The sequence below is a fragment of the Protopterus annectens genome, chromosome 8.part1 (genome assembly GCF_019279795.1).
Source record: "Protopterus annectens isolate FY-2018-M chromosome 8.part1, PAN1.0, whole genome shotgun sequence".
Lineage (NCBI taxonomy): Eukaryota > Metazoa > Chordata > Ceratodontiformes > Protopteridae > Protopterus > Protopterus annectens.
The window spans coordinates 404,819,204-404,845,155 of NC_056742.1; positions in this window are offsets into that span (position 1 = coordinate 404,819,204).

A 25,952-nucleotide genomic window follows, 5' to 3' on the forward strand; every position below is an offset into this window, starting at 1 on the left:
GTTCTAATTCCCAGACAGGGCAACTGTGTGTGTGTGTGTCTGTGTAGGGAGCAATGCTTTTTAGGCTAGTCACACTCACTACATTACAAATGCCCTACCTTGGCAAGGCTGCTGATGTCATTCAGTTTGAAATACATCTTTGGGAAAGGAGTAGTCCAGTAATCTCCGTGGCACATCCTATAACTGTGTAATGCTGTAGTGTGATGAACTAGTTAGGTAGGAGTTCTAATCCCAAACATGGCAACTGTGTGTGTGTGTGTGTGTGTGTGTGTGTGTGTGTGTGTGTGTGTGTGTGTGTGTGTGCGTGTGTGCGTGTGTGTGTGTGTGTGTGTGTGTGTGTGTGTGTGTGTGTGTGTGTGTGTGTGTGTGTGTGTGTGTGTGTGTGTGTGTGTGTGTGTGTGTGTGTGTCTGTGTAGGGAGCAATGCTTTTTAGGCTAGTCACACTCACTACATTACAAATTCCCTACTTTGGCAAGGCTGCTGATGTCATTCAGTTTGAAATATACCTTTGAAAGGAGCAGCCCAGTAATCTCCATGGCGTGTCCTATAACTGCGTAATCCTGTAGTGTGATAAACTAGTTAGGTAGGAGTTCTAATCCCAGACAGGGCAACTGTGTGTGTGTGTGTGTGTGTGTGTGTGTGTGTGTGTGTGTGTGTGTGTGTGTGTGTGTGTGTGTGCGCGTAGGGAACAATGCTTTTTAGGCTAGTCACACTCACTACATTTCAAATGCCATACTTTGGCAGGGCTGCTGATGTCATTCACTCTGAAATACACCTTTGGGAAAGGAGTAGCCCAGTAATCTCCATGGCGCGTCCTATAACAGTGTAATGCTGTAGTGTGATACAGTACTTTGGTAGGGGTTCTATTCCCCACATATGGCAAGTGTGGATGTTTGTGTGTGTTTCTTTGTCTGTGTAGGTAGCAATGCTTTTTAGGCTAGTCACACTCACTACAATTCAAATGCCCTACTTTGGCAAGCCTGTTGATGTCATTCACTGTAAAATACACCTTTGGGAAAGGAGTAGCTCAGTAATCTCTGTGGGGCATCCTATAACAGCGTAATGCTGTAGTGTGATACAGTACTTTGGTAGGGGTTCTATTCTCACACATGGGAAGTGTGAATGTTTGTGTGTGTGTTTCTTTGTTTGTGTAGGGAGCAATGCTTTTTAGGTTAGTCACACTCACTGCAATTCAAATGCCCGACTTTGGCAAGCCTGCTGACATTCACTGCGAAATACACCTTTGGGAAAGGAGTAGCCCAGTAATCTCTGTGGTGCATCCTATAACAGAGTAATGCTGTAGTGTGATATAGTACTTTGGTATGGGTGCAAACCTCTCAACTGTACAGATTTTTGCAGAAAGTCCAGATGTTTGCCTTATATTTTTGGTTTATTTTTCATAAAATTGTGGCTCTCTGGCAAATTAGTGGCAAATCATTAAAGATTAATGTTAGAAAATAATGATAGACATTTGAGTTTTAGACTTCATACCCTTTAGAAAATTAATGTTAATGCAAAACCTGTTATTCTATCAACTTTCTAACTCTGTAAGAGCAATATTTCAAAATTGTCCCTATCTGTACCACTTTTTTATGGCTTTGTCCAGATTTCTTACTCTAAGAGGTTGAGAGGTATGTAGGGGTTCTATTCCCACACATGGCAAGTGTGGATGTTTGTGTGTGTGTTTCTTTGTCTGTGTAGGATGCAATGCTTTTCAGGCAATTCACAGTCACTACAACCTCCATTGACCTTCTTTGGCAAACCTGCTGATGTCATTCCCAGTCAAATACACCTTTGGGGAAGGAGTACTCCAGTAATCTCCATGGCACATCCTATAACTGTGTAATGCTGTAGTGTTATAAACTAATTAGGTATGAGTTCTAATCCCAGACATGGCAAGTCTGTATGTGTGTGTGTGCGTCTGTGTTTGTCATTCACATCCTGTGTGGAGGTGGCTGTGAGTGTGTAATGACTGGACTCATTGTGGAGCAGGATTTGCAATGTTTTTATGGTGGCCCTATTATATGTCACCATGTCCACCTTACAAGGGTAACAGATGTGAAATAGCCGAGAGGATGGGGTACCAATCCATACCCCTACAAGTGACATCAAGGCCTGGTGAACAAAGTTAGCAACCCTTGTATTACCCACAGAACACTCTCAACCCATGTCTCATACACAAACACAGTTGCCTAGGCAACAACCGTTATGTTGGTAGTACCCTGCATATTGCCCACAGATAGTAACCATGGTGTGATTGCAGTGGACTACAGAGGGCATGGCACCCTGTCCATCAGTACAATAGGCACATAAATGCAGACAGTGCGCCTTCACTATGTTCCCCACTGGATGCCTGCAACACCTGTGGTGCCATCAAATGTGACCCATAAACGATATACCATGCCTTAAACACATGCTCTGTATGGACAGATGCCACTGACATCAGGGAATACCTGTATCATGCTAACAATGCAGGTGCAGGTTCAATCTACCATCCATTACTAGTTTCAGCCACATGAGGCCAGGACTGGCACATCTGTTGATAACAATCTGTGTACAGAACATGGGCCAGACACCCCAGGTACAGTTCCACATGTCACTGTACACGCATGTGGGATGTGTGCACATCCCAGACAGCATCCATGCCATGGACTAAAGAACACATACATGGCAGGAATTGCACAGCAATGGCCACACACAACAGTTACCCAGGTGACTGGATGGTGAATACAATACCCACCTATGTGGGCCAATCCAGACACTACACCCCTGAGCCACACTGCAGACCACTGTCATGTGGCCTGATGCCAAGGTATACCCTTCACCTAGCCTTGTATAGCCTTCTGGCACAGTCAACCACTACACACCCGTGAAGCAATGCATGCATGCATGTCAGTACTGGCACCCTGTGTCTGTGTGTGTGGTGTATGATGCTTTCGACCACATTCACACTCACAACTCCCATTGGCGTAGTGAAGCATGCTGTCTGATGTCAGACACCTTCACATACCCTTTGCCCATATAACTTCCAGATAACCCCTGTGGTGCATGTGATACCTGCACATTACTGTATTGTGGCAAGCTAACTAGTTAGGAAGTGTATTCCTGACCCTGCCAAGTGTGTCAGTGTGTGTGAGTCCCTGAGAGAGTGTGGCTGTGTTGACGCTGACACCTGTTCATGTGGACAGGCACATGTACTACTCCTACCGTATCACTACCATATCACTGTTGAAGATGTCACTCATCATCACATATACATTTGGACAGCTCCTCAACATGTAAGATATGTGGTGCATGTAATAACTGCATAGACATGTGATAGCAATACATAGTTAGTCAGTCAGGGGTTTAAAACCCTATACTGGTAGGTGTGTGACACAAATATGCTTAGGTTTTACTCTCCAACCCCCTCCCTGACTTACTTTGTCTTTGTCTGTCTCTCTCACTCCCTCTCTGGTGGACGTGGAGAACTACACCTGCTTTGCTTAGGCAGCAGCTTGTGTTTTGTAAGTGATGCTCATGATCAGCTGATGGCCTCTGCATGAATTACAGCCCTCCTCTAGCTGATTGCATGTGGAACAGCTGTGGTAACATTCCCATAGTCAATTGCATGGAGACACACTCCAATATCTAGGAACATCATGTTGGCTTTGGGCCTTTTCATTCCCTGTGAGCAGGACCTAGATCTGGTGTTTGGCAAACAACATCACAGATGGATTTGGGATTTACATTTAACGACATACACTGTGGAAACAGGCCAAAACACAGGAGGGGGATGTGCTTGACATGACTACAGAATGTAAGTGTTGCTATTCTGCATTTGGAGTAATGTTGGTTTAACAGGGTGTGTGTGAATATGACTGGTCTACATGTTTTAATACCTATCATGACAGTGCTATGTTTTTGAGGAAACCCCCAACTGTAGGGTCATCTGCAGACTGGGCAGCGTGTGGAGCCTTTTGTTTCTTGTGTTACTCACAGAACACCTATCTGAGAACTGCAGAAGCATAGTGTGAGGATTACAGTCAGTACATGGTGACAGCCATGATAGTTACTGACTTCATATCCCTCATAGGACATGTGTCACAACAAACCCTGGTACGACATACAGCAACATGCCAATATCGGGGCAGTGTTCATAGCTCCAGCCACAAGTCTGTCAACCTTTGTAGATATGTCCTGCAGTAAGAGGTGCATATGTCCTGTACACCATTATTTATTGACATCATACCTGATAACAAGCCAGTCAGATATCAGACTGCTAGACATGTTATGTATAGTAGAGGTTGTTTCTGAGGACTTACCTTGGCCATTCTGTGGTTGTGTGTACAGTACTGGGGTCTGTGTACTTAGGGTGATTGTCGACAGTATGTGTATTGCTCATACGTACCTTGGGCTGTGCACAGACTGTGGTAGATGCCATTGTTGTCGGTCCTGTTCTATCTGATGTTACATGCTGCTCCAGTATATGGCACCCTATTGGCTCACATGTCTGTAGGGCCAGACACATACATGTCCCATACCACAGACAGCCATCGGACCACACAGTACCATGACCCAGTGTATATAGGGTCAGTGTCTGAGTGGCACATATGAGGATGGTGTTTATCAGACAGTCCATATAGTGTCATATAAAGCATGTGTACCATATGTGGCTGTGGCTGTTTACATTGGTTGTGGGTATGCACTTTCACACAGGTGTCTTGTTACTCTGTGCTGTAACATGCATGTAGAGCCCACTATAATCGCAGGTACATATGTATTCCCCCATACAAAATGTAGTCCAGTGTTGTGGCAGTCTGCCTGTAGTTTGGACAGTGCTTTGTGACATGCCTAGCAGCCTAGTGTAATTACCCAGTGTGCTGATATGTCCAGTTATTTGCAAGACATACTGCTGCTAGGTCACCATAACTGTTGTGTATTTCTGACAAAGCAGTGGGATTTTGTACAGATGTATGTCACTACCTACTGGGTAGTATGTGACCATGTGACCTCTGCATCACCAGGTATCATGTGTCAGGACAGACTGGCGTGTCTGCATGCATAAACTGTGTGGGCATATGTAGCCCCATATTTACGTGATATACCCATGTACATGACTATTAACATCCACATTGGGAGGTGTGGTCCACATGTCTCACATGAAGGGGATATGTGTACACCTCTGGACTGATCATAGAGTGCCAGACTGTCCACATATATTGGTCATATCTCTGCTGTAGTCCACAGGATCATTACTGTGCTAGCAGTGGTACTGTACTATGATGTCCTTAGGATGTCTGTCAGTAGCCAATGGCGCACATGTTGAAAGCAGATGTGGCCTCCCACACACAACATGTCTGTTAAGACAACCCCTATTACAGTAGCAACAGTCTACATATATACCTGCAATACATACGTGACACCCCCTTGCACTAACAGGTTGGGACTATTGGGGCTGAGGTAGGACTCCACTCCATGTTCTGGACATATGGTGAACATATATGCATATATATTTTTATCCATATATCTATATAGATATATACACATATACATATCGACATACATGGATATATATGTACATAGATATGTATGTATATATATATATATATATATATATATATATATATATATATATATATATATATATACATATAAACACTCAAATATATACATATGCACAGCAATATATGTCTACACATATACAGATATAGATACATATGGGCATATACTTATGGATATCTACATATATATCAACAGTAATAGGTATATCTGAATAGATATGTATGCACATATAGTTATAGATATCTACATATATATCTACATAAATAGGTATATCTGTACACAAAGGATGTGTATACATATATATATATATCTATATATACATATATATATATATATATCTATATATACATATATATATATATATATATACACACACACACAAAGAGATCTACACATGACCATATATATGATACACTATACAGATGTGTAGTCAGACATATGTATGAATATACATGTGTATGTACATGTAGACATATATCAACATATGTATATGTATATATCCATATTCCTGTCATGTGTAAACATCACGGTTGTGTATACCTTCCCAGATATATCTCACAGTATGTATCTGATATGTGGACATTATGATATAACAACATATGTGATGCAACAGTAATATCAATAACAAGTACTACACAATTGTGGAAGTAAAGGCAATTGTTCAATACTAATCAATATGTGTATTGACAGATATATTGGAAAAACAACAGCTGTCTTCACAGTGGTCATGGCATAGTGATTAACTGTTGTGACTATAGTGTACAGGGTCCTGGGTTCAAGACCTACAAGGGCTGTTTATTTTGTTGCTGGGCAGAAGAAGGGCTGTCGGATACAAAGTGGTTAAGGCAGTTTTGAGCAGCTTTAAGTGCATTTGCATAGGTTTGTGCAAAGCTAAGCTACGGGTAAACATACGGGCTCTTACACCGTGTAGGCGTTGCTTACCAGTGTGCAAATCAGCTTAGCTGTTATATTGGAGCAATGTTGATACCTGCTAAGCATGGCTTAGCCCTGGTAACCAGTTCTCACCACCCAGTCCGATAACATAGCAGGGTAATGACATCTTAATAAGTGTATGTAATGCCATGTACAATACATGTGCCTATGTGCTGTCATTACAGTAGCAAGGGGTATGAGTGTCATGTCTGGGACACACAAGTATATGAGACCTGTACAGCACTGTTACCTGTGTGGATGTGTTACATTCAGGGGTAGTAACCCAGGGTACGTGCTGTCACACTGGCATGTAGTGTATCATGGCAGTACTACTGTTGACAGTGCTTTCCCAGGCAAGAGTAGAGTGTTAAATGTAGTACTGACAACAAGCACTCCTGCAGGCATAGCTGGAGTCTGAGGCCTCCCTGTTGTGTCCCTGGTGTGTGCTCTGTGTCACAGTATATATCCCCTACTGGATAATGATCCAATATGTGGAATGTAACTGTAGACTACCATCTGTACAGCACATGTTAGTGGGGGCTTCCAACATGTAGTTATGGCATACATATTGTTGTCAAACGTCTATCTGTCAACACATTCATCCTACTGCATAGCTCCTTGCCAAGTTAATGACGGTCAGTCCCTGTACATATGTGCAGATGGCAGGTATTCAGCTGAGATATGTAGAGGCAAACTATGCTTGATTGACACTGACATGTCTGCCCAGCTGTGTAAGAACTGGCACATATTGGAGACAACACCCTGTACACAACACATGCCACGGGTACCTCCACTATACTACCACAGTCAACATAACATCCTTGGGTACAGTTCTCCATCACAGAGACTAACCATGTGTTGTAATACATGTTGCATACATGTCAACTTGATTACCTCAGTGGCCATGTGCAGGAGGCACCCAGAGGATTGGCTGATACATGTCACTCTCACCCTGAGGGTCACCACAGTGGTGTCTGTCAATAGATTGCCTGCTGGCACATGGCAGGTAGCAGGATACCACTGTACACACATCCCCTACACAACCCATCTCTCCATGGACAATGGCTAGGTACACAGCTATTACCACCTGCAGTGATGCACCCCAGTACTGATACATGTACGTGTGCATTACTGAAGATAGCAGTGTTTGTGTGTAAGTACACCTGCACTTGGGAATTCCATGAGGGCCTTCACAACAACTGCAATACCCATTGCCATAGTCAGTTGTGGCTGCTGCTATATGGAATATTACATGTACCCTGTTATGCTCCTCTCCCTACCGGCTACACAAGCCTTGCAGTACCAGCACAATAGTGTTGTACAAATGGGTCGATAGCCATGGGATACCCATTGAGTTCTGGCAAGTGTGTATATGTGTGCATGTCTGTATATCTGTAGGGCACAGCATTCCGAGGCCACATACTCCTATTACAATACCCATTGCAACACAGTAGTACAGATAGTGTTGTTGCTACCCATAGGTGAAGCATGGCAATGCAACATCCTACTATGCCTGTGGCATGTGCATTCGATGCATATACCTGTAGTACCACTGTTGGGATATACAATGGGTTGTATCACAGTCATGGGCAATCTGTGATGATGGGTATGTCAGAGTGTCATCATGGGTTTCAGGGAGTACAATATCCACTGGGGGATGTGGGTGTTGTGTACACTGTCATTACACCAAGGTTCACCCGGTATATGTCCCATGTACCACTTTATGGTGATCACTATCACCATCAGCCATACAGGTAACTGATAACATAATCCAGCCCAGTTATGCATGTGCTGTGTGCATCCTACCTGTAACACATTGGACACATGGTCAAGTTAGTTAGCAGCGATAGACCCAGGTCTCTTGGATGTGTGTCTGCCTGTTATGTGTCTGTTAATGTGTATATGATGGTATGTCACACTATGTATTGTCCATATACAACCATTACATCCCCCATTAGCATACTGTACATGTCTAGGGATGTTCTGCATGTAACATGTAGCCTGGAACACACCTCACCCTAAACGCTGTGTGGTGTGTGCAATGAAAGCCACACACTTCAGTAGCACTACATACCTAGGTAGGGGTCTAGTCCCAGTGTTGCCAAATAAGAGTGTGCGTGTATGTGGATGGGTCTACATGTGGTTGCAGATTATACACGTCCCAGTGGGTAACCTGTCCATGTGGCACAGGCAATAACTGTTATATAAACCTGTGACGTGTTCAACTGTACCCCAGATATGTCACAGCCATGGTGTCACCACAGTGCCATACCCCTTGTGGAATATGACTGCAGACCATCCTCCTGCTGACACATGTACACCTACAACACAAATGGATAACATTATGGAGACCACAATCAACCAGTGTTGCTAACAGCTATAATGCATCATTGCTGGATGGCTACACTACCTGATATGTATGCATTAAACATTACTCCTGACAACATGTTACACTGCAGTACTTTGGTACACTGTAGTACAGTCACTGTGTGCATCAGAACCATATTAGCCTGTCCCTGCATCGATGTTATGGATGACAGGGATGTGGCACAGATATGATCATATGCACAGGGTGTGTTGTTGGTTTGCCAGAGGCCTAGTGTGGGCCATACATTTGACACCATGTGTGTGGGTGAGGGGTGTAATGAGTTGAACTGGGCATGGTGATGTGGTGTGTGTAGGTATGAGGTTGCCCTAGGTGTGTTCGTGTAGTATGTGGGTATGCATGCACACAGTTCTGCCATGTGGCTGCCCTATACAGGTGTTTATGGACAGCTGCAGACCATACCTGGCAGGGTGTGCAGTTCACTGCCTCCAGCCACAGCCATCTGAACAAGTCCGATAACTCTATTAACAGCAGTCTGTTGCTAACGGAACATCTACAGGAATCAAATAATGACGGTAACTTAACCGCTCTAATCCTGGCACTAACTCAACGTGTGGACAACTTAACAGCTAGATTTGAATCTAGTAACTTGAGTACCGCAGCTTTTCCAGCGACTGGCAATGATTCAGAGGATTATATTACACCAGCACAACGCCGGCATGATACACCTGTAGACAACGGAGAAGGAGTTAATTCGCAATTGGGAACCACTCTTGTCAACAACGCTGACTCGAACCAGAGTAGACAAGGACATACAAGAGTATCCTACGGTGAAGGAGGTAGCGTTCGTGAGCTTATTGGAACTCCTGGGTTTGACAAATGGCTCAATGATACCAGCGCCATGACTTTCCAAAAAACAAACGGGACGGGATTTTCGGCCGACGACGCTAACACCATGCAGGTCAGTGAAATGAGTTTAACTAATAAACTTAAACTCTTGGACACTAAAATGGTAAAAATCAAAAAGTTACAACTTGAGGTTAATTACCTCAACGAATGCATTAAAGAAAAACTGGTTCCTAAAGGTTTGCGCTACCACGTATTCCCTACAGGACTGGTAGCTAATTCCCTCTTTCATAGAGAACTTTTAGCTTTTTTTGATGCGCAGGGAATTGGCTTACTAAAAATCATGGTTAAGCATTATACTTTGCAGATCACTGACTTATCAAATGAGGTTAAAGAACTGAACGGGGAAATTGTTTCTAACACTGAGTTTCCCCGTTACAAGTATGATTATGACAGATCTTTTTCAACTATTGATCAGCTTTTGATAAGACTAAAAGCCAACAAAAACAAGAAAATGGCAAGGGACCGGCTTGCATATGAGAATGATACAGCTTACCCTAAACCACCATTGTCTCAAACGAACTTTAGGGTGACTAGTACAGTAAGCGAAGCGGACGGAGTTATAGAGACTGATGACTTGAATCACAACAACAGAGACACTGGTTCTAATCTTATTGGTGGAAACAATCCAGAAGCTGAAAGTAACACTTGGACTAATCGACTTAGGAGAAATAAAGAGAGGGATGGCAATAATCCTAACCATTATGATCATGAGGACAACTTTAGTTATGCATACCAAGGAGCCATTCCTAAAAAGACCTTTTACAACCAAAAGGTTCAAAAAAACAATCAGCGCCCCTTGAACAAACCGAAGAGATAACCCATGGGACTGAACTCCCTACGATTGTCACTAACAGAACAGGGGACTTTAAAATATATAATTACTCTAGCCTTGACATAGACCCCTGCTTTGTAGAACTTTTGGCTAAAGGCTATACATTCATTCCTAATCAACATATGGATTTAGTAGAGAGTATCAAAGACTTGAAACTATTTGTAAGAAAACTCAATTTACACTTGCTTTTAGGTAAATCTGAGTATACTACTTCTACTTATTACATTCCGAGCGACTATAACCCTCCCTTGGATCCAACCCTCCAGATATTCGAGGATATCATGGAACTAGACTTGAAGTCTTTGGCTAACAAGGAAAATAAAGTCTTTAATAATAATAAAAACTACAGGAAACCTAACACCACTGTTGAAGAAAAAGACTTTCTTAAATTGTTTAGAACTCTCAATGTGAGGGCAATTAAACCTGACAAGGGAGGGGGACTTGCCCTCTTTGACTATTATGACTATATTCAGAGAGTTTCAACTATGTTCGACAATGACACTTACTCAAAAGTGAGTGTGAATGAAATGAACCGTGCACATAGATTGGTGAAGAGCTACTTTAGCGACTTATTTATTGAGGGGTATATAGACATAGATATGTATAACTATATCAAAAGTGAATGGCCTAGAATTCCTGTATTTTTTGCAACACCAAAAATACATAAAAATTTACATAATCCCCCATTCAGGCCATTGATCGATGGAAGAAACTCTATAACCTATGCAAGCGCTAAATTAGTTGATAACATTCTGAAAAAATATCTAGTGAATGAAACTCAAATCAGTAAAGACTCATGGGCCTTCTTGACTAAAATTAACAGTATAGAATTCAACGAGGAACTTAACTTCCTCACAGTAGATGTAGTTGACTTATACACTGCAATACCACATGATATAGGTCTCGAATGGGTGAATTTATACTTGGTCAAAAAGGGTGCCCCAAGTAATGAAGTTTATCTAGTTACATCCTTACTAGATATAATTTTGACTAACAATTTTTTCCTTTTTGATAACGGCTACTACTTGCAGAAATGTGGAGTAGCCATGGGGTCCCCAGTAGGAGCCAGTTTTGCAAATACAATTATGGCCTACTGGGAGAGTGAATACATCTTGAATTCAGATCAGTTTGTAGACAACATCAAATATTATACCAGATCCCTGGATGACATTTTTATTTGTCTCCATGGAAACAAGAATACAGGAATCGAACTAGCTGACTACATGAATAATACGACAAGTTTCCTCAAATTTACTTTTGACTTTCAGGAAACTGTAATTAACTACCTCGATATCGAGTTAACAAAAGATAGAGCAAACAGACAATTCTTTGCAAAGATATATAGGAAGGCCACTTATAGTAACTCCTTCCTACATTTTACGAGTCTACATCCCTATTGTCAAAAGAAAGCTATTGTTAAGGGGCAAGCCATTAGAGTAGCTCGGATGGTAACAAGAGATGATGATTTCATTTCTGAATGTGGACTCATTGAAGATATGTTCCACCACAGGGGATACCCTAGGGCATTCCTTAAAGCCATTTTTGATGAAGTTAAATTGAAAAGAGATAATGGGACAATTGTCCCCTTACTAAGGGAAAAGAATATCCACACCAACCAAGGGGATAAAATGGTCAGCCAAGGTCAAATGGATGAGGTTACCAATATTAATGGCGGGGCTCTCGACCACTACAAGACCGACCTTAGGGTAGTTAAGTCCACTACTAGCACTCTGAGGGAGTCCTTCAGATTTATTACAACATTTAGTCTGGAAAGCAACATGATAAGAAGTATATTAGATAAAAACTGGGCCATATTCTCATATGACAAAAGGTGTTCCCCACTCCTTAGTTCCCCTCCTAAAATTACATACAGGAGGGGTAAAAATTTAAAAGCGCTCTTAGAGAGGCGAGGACATAATACTAAAGACAAAGGGACCATTTGTTTTGGTTGCTGTAAATACTGTAAATATATTAAGAAGGGGAACAAACAGGTGATCAACAATAAGACCTACACCCTCAATTTTAAATTGGATTGCAACTCTAAAATGGTGGTATATGGAGCTTTATGCTCTAAATGTACATGTTTTTATATAGGAAAGACGGAAAGGAGGCTGCGAGATAGGATATATGAGCACGTTAACGCTATCTCCAACATGAAATTGGACAATGCCTTGAGCAAACATATTTCCGTCTTTCCTGACCACAGTTTTAAATTTGTGGGTCTCGATCAAGTTAAACCTGATAGTAGAAGAGGTCCATTTAACTTATTGCTTGAAGAACACGAATTATCCTGGCAACTTAGAACGAATGCCTTCATGGAACCTGGACTAAATGACCATTGTAACATTTCATGCCTCTTAAAACTCAAAAGCCTGAACAGATAATATCTAATTTCTGGTCCATTAACATCAGGCATTTTATAAGGCTACTTTATTTAGCAGGCTGGGACTACTATAAGCCTAAATAACCTAAGAGACATTATGGATTTATGTATTCCTAATATAGAACTAGGGTTTCATTTTAACTAGGCACTCACATTACACCATCTTTCAAGGCTAGGAATTAATTAATTTTCTAGATATAAGTAAAATACACTCCACTTCTTTATTTTTCACAAGACTAGTATTTATGTTCTGGTTATTTAGATATTTAATATTTAATAAATCTAATTTTAGGTTAACTCATAAGGTTAGACCTCTAATTGTACATACTCCGTATCTCTTATTTATCAAATTCATTCATAAACCTTATAGTTGTCTGGGTAAGTCAGTGATAGAAGTTTTTAAAGTTTTTGGTTAGATTTAAATACATGCTTTTTAGAAGTAAAAATTTAGGATTGCCCTTTTAATCTAAAGGGCGGACCACTCTTTCAATAATAGATTTAATTTAAGCAATTGAGTTCTGTTAATTTGTTTATTGGTGTTGAATGCAGTATATAAGCTGGAGGCTGCTATTTGTATTTCATCTGAAGAAGTCATCCTAAATGGTATGACGAAAAGCGCTTTATGTTTATTGTGGATTTTAACAAAATAAATTAAAGAAACAGTTTTTATACATCAACGGACCTGGTTTTCTTTGGTTGGAGCTCTTTCTTTCTTGGTTCATTGGTTTTTTACAGTTTACATTCGGTTTTGAGCCATGTGGACTGTGCCTGCCAGGGGTTCCATGGGTACGTCCAGGTACAGGCCTCAATGTGCTATTCTCCCCTGATGATAACAGATGTCTGCTGAAACCAGGTCCCTCCTGGGACTGGCCAGGACCACGTGCTCATGGCCTGCTGTGGTGTGGTGTGGACAGCACCCCCCTGCAGTGCTGGGGTTGGTACTGCCACTATGGGAGCACCTTGGTGTCCTAGCACATCCACGTTGACTGCCAGCTGTTGATGTTGCTGGCCTACGTCCACACCATATGTTCAAGCATGGACAAATCATGGTCAATGAGGCCCATCATCTCACCAAACTGTCTATCCATGAGCTTGGTATAAGCATGGAGGGCACCAGACAGTTCATGGAAGTTGTCACTTGCAGATGTCAGAGCAGCCCTCTGCAGCCTCAGGCCCTGTCTGGTGTACAGTTCCATACGTGCCTGCATCCCCATGACAGCCTGAAACATGCACCTGGTGGTACCAGTTGTGGTGAGTCTGCCAGGGTCATGATGACCAGTGGCCCTACCATGAGCACCCTGGGACATCTGCCTATGTGGTGCCCTGCTGGACATCCGGCTATGCCTGCTGTGACCAGACACAGTAGGCATGGATACTACACTCTCCTGTGTACTGCCACCAACCATCAGCTGTCCCTCCATTATGGCCATTGGTGATGGGGTATGAATAGACACTGAAACTGTGTGCGGGGTTGGGGTGGCTAAAAGGGGGATGTCAAACGATGGTGCTGTTTTAGCCCCTGACAACCCCACCAACAGTACTATCATTATCTTCGGTGTCTGTATGGACACCAACATCAGATTGCATGCAGGAGGGACCCTGATCCACCTCGCCACCTGTGGGGGAAAACAAGAAATGCAGTTTATGACCTGTACAGCACTGCATAACAGTACACACACACACACACACACACACACACACCACCTTAATACCTACCTGTCCATGACTTTACAGGCAGTCCCACATTTATTTCCATGCGTTCGACATCCTGCATCACACTTGGTAACATATATTCATTAATACCACTCATTAATGTATCATTCCTCTAAGTGCCTAGACAAGTGATCACAACACAAGACCTGTTACTCCATTACCTCCCTGACCTGAGTGGAGTGGTTTTGCATGGCCTCACTGCTGTCATTCAGTGTTCACCCTGTGTATATCCGGACATCGTGAGCATGGCCCCTATATGTGAGGGGCTACAATGTTCACTCCATAATTTCACACACTGGAGTGTCATGTGTAAGTATTGCTCAGTACATGCCAGATATGCTGCTCAATCAACCTATCATGTGACAACTGTAATAAATGGATACACTCCCTGATGTTGTTTAGTAAGTCCCTAATGCATCTGTAGTGCTGCATACGTGGGTTGTTGGTCACCTCTCTGTTGAATGCAATATTAAGGGTATACCTGGTGTCTACTTTCCCTCCCAATGCATGTTCCATGCTACAGACCTTATTATACTATCAGCTGTACTGTGATTACATTCATGACAAGTATTCCTCATGTGTCATGTGTCAGTCCATGTCCATGTACTTCACGATCCCAAAGGGAAGTACTGCTGTATGAACAACCCCACAATCACACATGTGCATACATGGACACCCACACAAACACACACACATGCATCCTACATGCATCAACCTCACTCCACTTCACCAGAGTGACCCAACAGACAAAATAACCACCCACCGACACACACACACACACACACACACACACACACACACACACACACACACACACACACACACACACACACACACAGGTGAAGTTGCACAAAGATAGTACACACAGTCCGCCTATTACCCATCTGTCAACATGCATAACATATGGTACACAACAGCATGCAGTGCAGCTATAGTCAATCCATGTTAGCAACAGTATACATGTGTGTGATGCATGGGTTGTGTTAGTAGGTGATGCTCCTTCCCTTGGATACCACTGCACCCATGTACACAGTATTGCTGTGCACCTGTTCTGCACCCTGCCATGTACTGTGCACCAAACCTCACAGGTGTACAACCCATTGCTGAATGTGTAGTACTGTGTCAGTTATGTCAGCTCTAATGCTCACAGCCCCTATGTTTTTCAGCAACACAAACCTGGGATGATATGTGAACAGATGTCATTTGTGAATGCCTGATGTCTAGTTTACAGATCTTAACATCAGCGGACCATGTATGACCAATCCAATACTATTACACTGACAACCATCAGACCATACTGTGGCTATGGGGAGTGTACACACCATTATTGATATGACGCATGCTTCCTTGATCTGCCATGGGACCACATCACCACATATATTAACAGTATATGAGCCCAATATGTGACATATGTCCTGTACATTCACATGCAGTGTCTACGGAATGTGTTAGGTGTACGGATGCTGACCGCAATGTATATACTCCGTGTGTGCATATGTGTGTACACCCTGATCATGGTGGTTTGTTGCACTGATTGTTATGTGTACTACAGCAGTCACTATTCCTGACAGGGGTATACTAGCATAGGCCATCTGCATTTGCCAGCGTATGTTCAGTCTGCCATACACGTCTCCCAAATCTGAATGATTGCAAGGTCTACTCATGTGCACATCCCTTGGTGTTCACACACTGCTGTCACTATTGCTGTGGGGGTAGGGTTACATCTTCCACAATTCCTGAACCTGACTGTGTGCAGATACAGCCATTCTTAGCATCCTTAGGATCCCTGCTGCAGTGCACTGGTGTGTCATGCTGATACCCCCTCGGCACCTTCAGCCTTTTTGCAGATGCTTGACAAGTAAAACCTACACATGTGTGTCAGTTTTCAGTGTCCCATACACTGAACACCATGTGTTACAGCCTAGTCCTAGCTAATAATGTGGACCACAGTAATACATTATGCATAGTGTAAATCTGCAACAGTTGCCATTGTACTACTGGTATATACACTGTTGTTGCACTGTATACGGGTGATGTTTCACACATGTCCCTACTATAGGCCATGTCTCCCACAATTATGTTAATCCCTGTGGACACATTCCACAATGACAGGATGTTAGTTATCTTGCAGGTGTCTGACATACCCTTCCAATACCCTATCATGGTCACCACTGTGATGCAGTGCATTTAACAGCAACAATACATGAACATGTACAGCATGCATTCTGGGTAGGTGTGTTAGATGTGTGCATGGAATATACCATAGCCATTACATGCCCGGTGTATTGGCAAGCATCAACAGAAACCATACTCACCAGCTACAGATTGCTGCCTTGGTGGTATACCAGAGGGACCTACATAAGAGGGTGAGAGATGCAAAGTCAGTGGCCACACCTGTGGCATTGATACAGGGTGGGTGCAGCATTACAGTACATCAACAGTACATGTCCACAATACTACCACATATGCACATCTGTTTATTACTACTATGCAGCAACAAACTATATTTATGACATGTCAGATATGCATGATCTACCTGTTCAGATGTGGATGCATACGCAACAGTGGTCTACTGATGTGCCCTGTGGCCTTACCTGCACACTCCTCAGCTGGTGTGTGGGTAGCACCAACCTCCACAATGGTGTCTGGCAGTTGTTGGCTGTGTGGACAGGTAGGTGCCACGAGGCTGGCGAGGAGCTCCTCAACACGTGTCGGAGGGGATGAATGGCATGCCCCCCCCCCATTGCGAGGTGATCCCCCTGGACTTCAGCAGCACGCCAACGGGCATTGCAAAGCAGGTCAGAACAATGATGCTGGACTTGCTCATACTGCAGTTGTGCAGTCCGATATCATTGACAATGTGGACTAGGTCATTCTACAGGGCAGTCCACTCCTGCTGCTCATGGGTGGCCTGGCCAAACAGGACAAGGTAGTGCTGCATTAGATAGTTCAGCCCTATCATTTTCAGAAGTGGAATAAGCAAGGAGGCGTCCATGTGACATCTCGCCTGAAAGACATAAAGATGGAAACAGGTCTGAGCAACTCATACAGCAAGGTTACCACAGTTCTTAATACACATCTCTGTCACCCGTCCACCATATCAGTGACAACAAACTGTACACACAACTCAATAGGTATGGCTACAGCTTACCTACCAGTGGGACAGATATTGTATTGTACCACACTTTGTGCTATGTGTTTGCAGCCATGTTCCCTGTGTGGACACTATTATTGCTGGCCTGTTACAGACTATTCACCTGCATGCCATTGTCAGGGCCACTATGGTTCCATATATGCCCGTGGTATGCTTGCTATGCGATTGCTGCACATCTGACATTCTGTGTTATTGTGGATATCTATACATGCTGTTGGACATGTTCTGGGATTGTGTAGACTATTACTACCCACATATGTTCTATAACAGTGACACAATAGCATATTTAGAGAATATTTGCCAGCAGAACCACCTCTCCAAACTCATCTGCCCATGTTACCAGGCCACATCACATGTGGGACCCACCCTGAGGCCTCCTCATGTACTGATCCAGCACTACCTTCAGGTGGCACCACCTCAGGGGATGTTGCCCCCCCTGGGGGTACACACAGACATGATCCTGTCCCTTGAGGTCAGGTCCAGGGTCTGTTCCATAGCGGGCTCCACAGAAGCATGTGGGATGTGCTACATCACCTTGAGGCACCCAGTACATATTCACAGGGTCCACATGCTCCTCCTGCTCAGCCTCCAGGCCAGGCACCTTCGGGACATGGACTGCTGTTGTGAGTACCAGTGGGTGGGAGGCTTGTTCCCATTGCTTCTATATTGGGGCCCATGGGTTTCCACATCGCAGACCACACACACCATCCAGGGTATTTATCCACCACATGTGTCATATACCACCCCTGTAGGCTGTTCTCTATATCTACCAACCCGGACCACCTCCACAAATATGCCTGCCATACTTCCCCATATTCCCATTCCCTACTTCACAGACAAGTGCAATGTGGTCCCAACAAGTGGTTCACATGTGACATACCCATCTATGTTGCACATACTGACAGCTGTATATATCTGTGTGCATTGCTATGTGTGCTGTTCCCTTGCACATAGCATGCAGCACTGTGGTGGTAATATAGGGGACATGTATTTACATACATATATGTGTGTGTGCTTCTATATATGTAGACATGTGCATATAGATATATATCTATATATGTGTAGATATAGATGATGTATATATGTGTTTATATATATATATATATATATATATATATATATATATATATATATATATATATATGTCTACATATGGGTATCTGTATATCTGTGGGCATACATGTATATATATATATATATATATATATATATATATATATATATATATATATAGGGTATATTGAGACATCAGGTACACAATCTCAAAACTCCTTCCTGCACAGCTGTACTGTTCTGCCTTGCTACAACACAGACAGGTGCCACATTTGGACACAGCCTAACATTAGGGGGGGGTATATGTAGAGCCAGATTGCAGGTAACCCTATTACACACCTATGGCATTTCAGTATGCTACAATACAAGTTAACCTGAGTGTCCTGCAGGTGGTGGGCTGTGGAACCCACTTGTCCATCATTATGGCATCACTTCCACCACCAGCTATTGGCCACAGTAATATACATCCCTTCCATTACACACCACACACTATATTGGCATACATCTTGTCAGTCGGTGCTGCACTACACAGTTGACGGGTACGGCCCACTACCCACAGGGACAGACTGTAATGTCCATATCAGTTGTTCAGCTGAAGAGCATTACAACAGCAACACGCATTGGCACATGTATATCATTCCACATCATCTACCCCAGTATTATGGACCGGGAACTACAGTCAATTACATGCATATATTTTTCACATACCTGTTGTGGGGATGAGGTCTGTTGTGGATAGTATCCTTGTAGGAGGTAGTTTTTTTTTCACTCCTTCTCCTACTTCCTTTGTTGTATTTTCTGGTGTTGTTGTGGTTCAAAAGCTGTTGTACGTGTTTGGCCTTTTTTCTCTTTCACTTTATTTCTCTGTGTCTCTCTCTCTCCAGTAAATGGATTGAGCTGCCTGGAAAAGATTGCAGCATGGATTTTCTGGGTGATGGCCTCTGCACCAGGTGATGGCCTCTGCACCAATCAGTGTCCTTCACTTGCTACCTGCATGCAGCCAGTTGTATAGTACTTCCAATTACCACTGTCATGGCAACCCACTACTATAAATCCCTACATCATATGGGCGTGGTCCCTTTACCTTTCCTGTATGGTGGACATCCTTCCTGTGTGTGGGCAGCAGTGCTACAGACAGCAGGTAGCAACACCTCTTACAAGAGGACTTGCACACTCAGGCCACCTACATATTTGTATGAGGTTCTGGAACTACAAACAGAGAGTGTGAGTACTGTTGTATGCATTGTATAGCACCAGTGTTACAGGGTTTGTGTGTACATACTAGTTTAACATGGACTGCAGTCTGTCTGCATAGCTCTCAACTGTGTGCCTATCCACTTGATGGCCAAAGGTGTGCGTGTTATGTTTTGCCTGTCCACCACACAGGTCTTGTGTCAGATATATCATTGGCTGTGTGTGTGTTGAGTGCTATCAGTACATGGTTACATCCATTTGTGTTTCTGACTTCATATTCCTGACTAAGAGTATGTTGCAGACTATCCTGTAACACCAGTGACTTGCTTAGTGTATGACAACACTGTTTCACATATGGGCCTGTGTTCCAGCCTCTCTCCTCCACCTACATACCAGGCTTTGTCCATATGACATGTCGTCAGGGGTTGTTATGTAATGGCCTGTGAGTATGTCATGCTGCCATTCCTGCCATCATTCCACTGCTGCTGTGGCCCCCACACATATTGTGGGGTTGGGTCCATATATGTGTGGGCTTCATCTGCACAATACATGTGTGCCCTTATGCAGTCCAGAGGCCAGTAAATGTAACAGTGGTATATGGCCCTGTATGTCAGTCTATGGGGGGATGCACCATAACTAACCTAGGCTGTTACAACATGTGGGGATATCGGGGTAAGCTGCCTTAAGGTATGTGGATGTACATTACCGTACAATTCACCTAGGATAAATGCAGTCCTACTGCTTCCTGCCATACAGACTGTTCTGTTTGTCAGTGTGATTGTGATGGTTTCAGGTATGCCCTGTTATGTAACAGATACATCCCATTGTGTCAACTGAGGTCTTTAACCCCTAGGGATTGTGTATAAAGTGTAGATAGAGGCTGCTGGACTATACATCTGCATTACTTACTGTTGATTGATTGTTATCCTGTGGCCCAGTCTGTCTTTACTGTTGTACTACCTGAAGGCCTTGGCCTGGACAGCAACATATGTAATCCTTTCCAGAATACTCTATTAATGTATCTGTTTGACAGTTGCATTAGTCTGTTTATATGTATTTCAGAGTGTAAACAGCTATATGACATGGCATATACAACTGTAATAGTACACAAATAAAGGTTTCCCATGTATGCAAACCTGTGTGTGGTGTTATATCCTTTGACCTCTCTGTGGGTATATGTTGCAGGCAACAATTGCCATTTGTATGGGTGACTCATACAGTGTCCAGTTGGTAAGGTGTCAACTGTAGGCATACTGGCTGTTCCGTATGGTGTGCACCCTCTAGATATGTATCTTCCTATACATATCTCTGTGTGTGTATGTGTAGTTACATATATATATATATATATATATATATATATATATATATATATATATATATATATATATATGTGTGTATATATATATATATATATATATATATATCTGCATGGGGTCTATATTAGAACATCGAAGTTTTAAAACATCGAATGTTATAATATTGACCCTAAAACAGCGAAGCTGCAGAACACTGAATTTTTTCCTAGGGAAAGAATTTGGTTGGCCGATTCTGTGGCTTTGCTATTTTCAGCACTGTGGTGGAAAGTTACGGGTCGGGTTCAGGTAAGTGTGCGATTGTGCGGACATTAGGGTTAGGGCGCGGGTTAGGTGAGTTAGGGTTAGGGCGCGGGTGAGGTGAGTGTGCGATAGTGACAGACATTAGGGTTAGGGCGGGGTAGGTGAGTTAGGGTTAGGGTGCGGGTCAGGTGAGTGTTCGATAGTGATGGACTTTAGGGTTAGAGTTTGGGTTAAGGTAAGTGGATAGATAGTAGTGTATCTACAGTTTAGTGTAGGGTAGATGTAGGATTTTAAGTGTATGTGTATGGATTGCTGTTTTTTTTGGTGTGCTTGTGTTGTGTGTGTGTTTCTCGAAACAGGGATTTTTTTTCCCAGGGAAAAAAAAATCGCTGTTCCGGGTGGTCGAGATTTTAAGCTTCCGCTTAATAGGGGTCGATGAACTGGCGTTAGCTTTTCTTTTTTTTTTTTTTTTAAAACAAGTTTATTGTTTTAACATATAAGAGAAATATCATAACAATTTTATACAAATAATTAAAAATAGGTATTATTATAATATTCAACAAAACAACTAAAGTATTTACAAAGACATCCACTACAATCAGATCAATTAATTAAACTAAAATACTGTGCTATTGAAATTAGAATTTTTTTAACAAATTTTGTAAATTATCCCATACAATAAAATGTGATGTTTTTCTAGTTGTTCTCATTCTAATTGTGCTTATTTCCATATGACACATTATATTCATAACATTTTTAAATTCATTGAACGAAGGAGGTGTATCTGAAATCCAATTTCTAGTTATTATTTTCCTAGCCACTGCTAGGATAGACCATAACAAGGGAAGCTTAATCTTTTAACACATTGAGGTACAGGTGTGTTGAATAATATAAGAGACTTAGAAATAATGAAATTATCTGTAAAAAGAGCCTGCAAAAATTCATTAATTGACTTCCAGTATTCTTTCAACTTCATACAGTCATAAAACATATGAGCCCAGTCAGCATTAATTTCTACATTACATCTCTTACATAGATTATCTTTATTATTAATTTTATTCATCATCAAAGGTGTATAAAAGATCTATGTAAAAATTTCCATGTATAAAGTCTCCAGACAATGGAAGATGTAGTTCTATAAGCAGATTCCAATATATATTGTTTATCTTGTTGAGTTGGTGGGTCCCCATTAATAGAGGTGAAATAATTCCAGTATGAATCTACATTGTAAAAAGTTTCTTGTCTGATAATTTTATGTATATATGAAAGTTTACCTTTATCAGAAACTTTATGCTGTAAATTTATTATCAAGTAATCAATCAGTTTTGGAATAGATTCTTTAACTGTTATAGACATTAGATCTATTCTATCAATGAGATGTTGTCTAAAGATCTGAACCTCTAACCAGCAAGTTTCTCTTAGATCAAATTCTTGTTTTAAGAAATCTAGATTTTTAACTTTATTATCAGATATCAGCTGATACCAGTACTTTAGATTATTATCTATAGCTAAATGAGCTCCTTCAGAAGTAGATGACATAAGCATACCCTGAGTATAAATTATAGGAATACAATAAAATTCCATTCCCTATACTTAGGGTGCATGAATATAAAGTTACAATAACTAATAATAATATTTAATGGGTAACAGACCATATGTTTAGGTGTAATAGGTGAAGTACAAAATTCCTTTAGCAACCACAACATGGAGTTATTTATAATCATATTTTTATGTGTTAAGGATATTTTCATGAAGTGCATACTAATTAGCTCCCAATAATCTTTCCATTTTGCGACATATGACCGATCTATTAATAAAGTAATAACTTTTATAATAGAAGAGATAATATATATATATATATAAATTAAAGTCTGGAAAATAAATACCCCCTTGAGACCAGCTATTAGTATGTTTCTTTAATGCAATCCTAGGTCTATTAGGTGCCCATAAGAAATTTAACATTAGTGTATTCAGTCTCTTGATAGTTATTTTTGTAGGTGAAAGTATTATTGATTGTACTAAGTATAAAATCTTGGGGAATATTATCAATTTAATAATTGTAAGTCTCTCCTCCATAGTAAAAAACATATTATTCCAGGTATTAAAAAGATTTTGTATATTAAGAAAACAGGTATTATAGTTATTATATATAATAGATTTAATATCTTTAGATAGTATTATACCTAAATAAGTTATCTGACCTGAGTTGGGTACATATTTAGTAAAATCACTAATGAGAGTATTTTTTCGTGTATATATAGGTAGTATTTTAGCTTTTTCTTCATTGAATATTAAACCAGAAATATTTTTAAAATTCATCATTTTATCAAATAAAGATTGCATAGAAGAATTAGATCCTGCTGATGTAATTAGAACATCATCTGCAAAAAGTTGAATTTTTGATGTTGTATTTTCTTCTATTTCAAAACCCTCTATGTCAGTACTGTTTCTAATCAAATTAGCCCAAGGCTCCATTACTAAAGTGAATAATAGTGGAGAAAGTGGACATCCTTGCTTTGTACCTTTAAGAATGGGTATTTTTTGTGAAACATATGTTCCTACCTTAATATAAGCCAGCGTTCCTTTGTATAAATGCTCAATTAAATTTACAAATGCATCAGAGAAATTTGTGCACTTCAGTAAGGTAAACAGTCCCAACTTACTGAATCAAATGCTGAACCTATATCAAGACTAATAAGTGTTAAATCTTTCTTTTCCTATTTGCAAAATCAATTAATGTTAAAGTTCTTCTTATATTATCAAAAGTATTTCTATTTACAATGAAGCCCGTCTGATCTATGTCTATAATGCCGCGGATAATTGTCTTCAATCTATCAGCAAAAATACTCATAAACATTTTATAATCAACATTAAGTAATGAGATGGGTCGATATGAAGAACATCTAGTTGGATCTTTATTAGGTTTTAAAATTGGTGAAATAAATGTATATTGCCAAGATGGGGGTTATTAACTCAGTTTGGGCCAGAATAAAACCTTATGTATTAATGAATATGTAGTTTTAGAAAGGATTTTATATATCTCTGGTATAATACCATCATTACCCGGTGCTTTGTTTGATTTAAGCTTATTTATTTGTGTAATAACTTCTGTATATGAAATACTCTTGTCCAATAGTTTAATCTGTTGTTTATTAAGCTTTTTATTCATGTTTGTGGTTATAAACTCCTTTATTTTATCTTTAGGTTCCATGTTAATGTTGTTATGGTTAATCTTGTGAAAGTGATTTCTAAATTCATCCAGTATTTCTGGTATACTAGAAACATTCTTCTTTTCCTTAGAGAAAAGATTTCTTTGATATGATTTTGTTTATTCAATCTTTTGTTTTATTTTTAAGTCTATGTAAGTATTTGGGGCTTATTGAATAAGACAAAACTTGTATTTCTCTAAAGTTATTTTAACTTTATGAGTTAAAATTTCTTTGTATTTCTCATTTAGTTTGTTTATTTCTTCAATAACTTTCTTGTCCATAATATTTTCTTTATTATTATGTTTATAAGAGTCTAGTTTACTTTGAATATCTAACAATTCCTTATCCCAAGATTTCCTTTTGTTATTATACCATCTGATACTTTGTCCATATAGATATGATTTTAAGGCATCCCAAACATAGACAATGGAGACTTCAGGAGTATTATTTATGTCTAGAAAATGTTGTACTTCTGAAAGTATATATTCTTTATAGTCTTTTAGCTGAGTTAAGTATGCTGGTATCCTTTTGATCTGAACATTATGAGTATTTTTATCATGAATTCAAAAACAATTGAGTTATGATCAGATATAGGACATGAAATGATTTTGTAATTAATTAAATCTGTTACCATCTGGTTAGAAATAAAGACCCTATCTATTTTTGAATAAGTTTTGTATCTGTTAGAAAAATAGGTGTATGGTAATGATTTTGACTCTATCTGATTATTAATATCATTCAAATGATAAGAATTAGCAAAATCATTTAAATGTTTTGCATTAGATGTAATTCTTCTTTTCTTTATAGTGGTAGTATCACTTTCATGTAGTATACAATTAAAATCACCAGCTAAAATAATATCCCTATAGAGAATGATATGATCTTATCAATATGATGTTTCACTGTATTAATACCAATTCCAGGTATCCAGTATACATTAATTAAAGTGTAAGTCTTCCCATTAATTTGTATTGTAACCATACAAAACATTCCTTTGTCATCCTGATAAGACTTAATGGTTTTAGGAATGGGCATACTTTTATTCCATAAAATAGCCACTCCTCTTTTTCTGAGTGTGCTCTGAACTAACCAATACTGCATACTTATTAGTGGCTAGTTTATCAATATCTTTTTCAAGAGATGGGT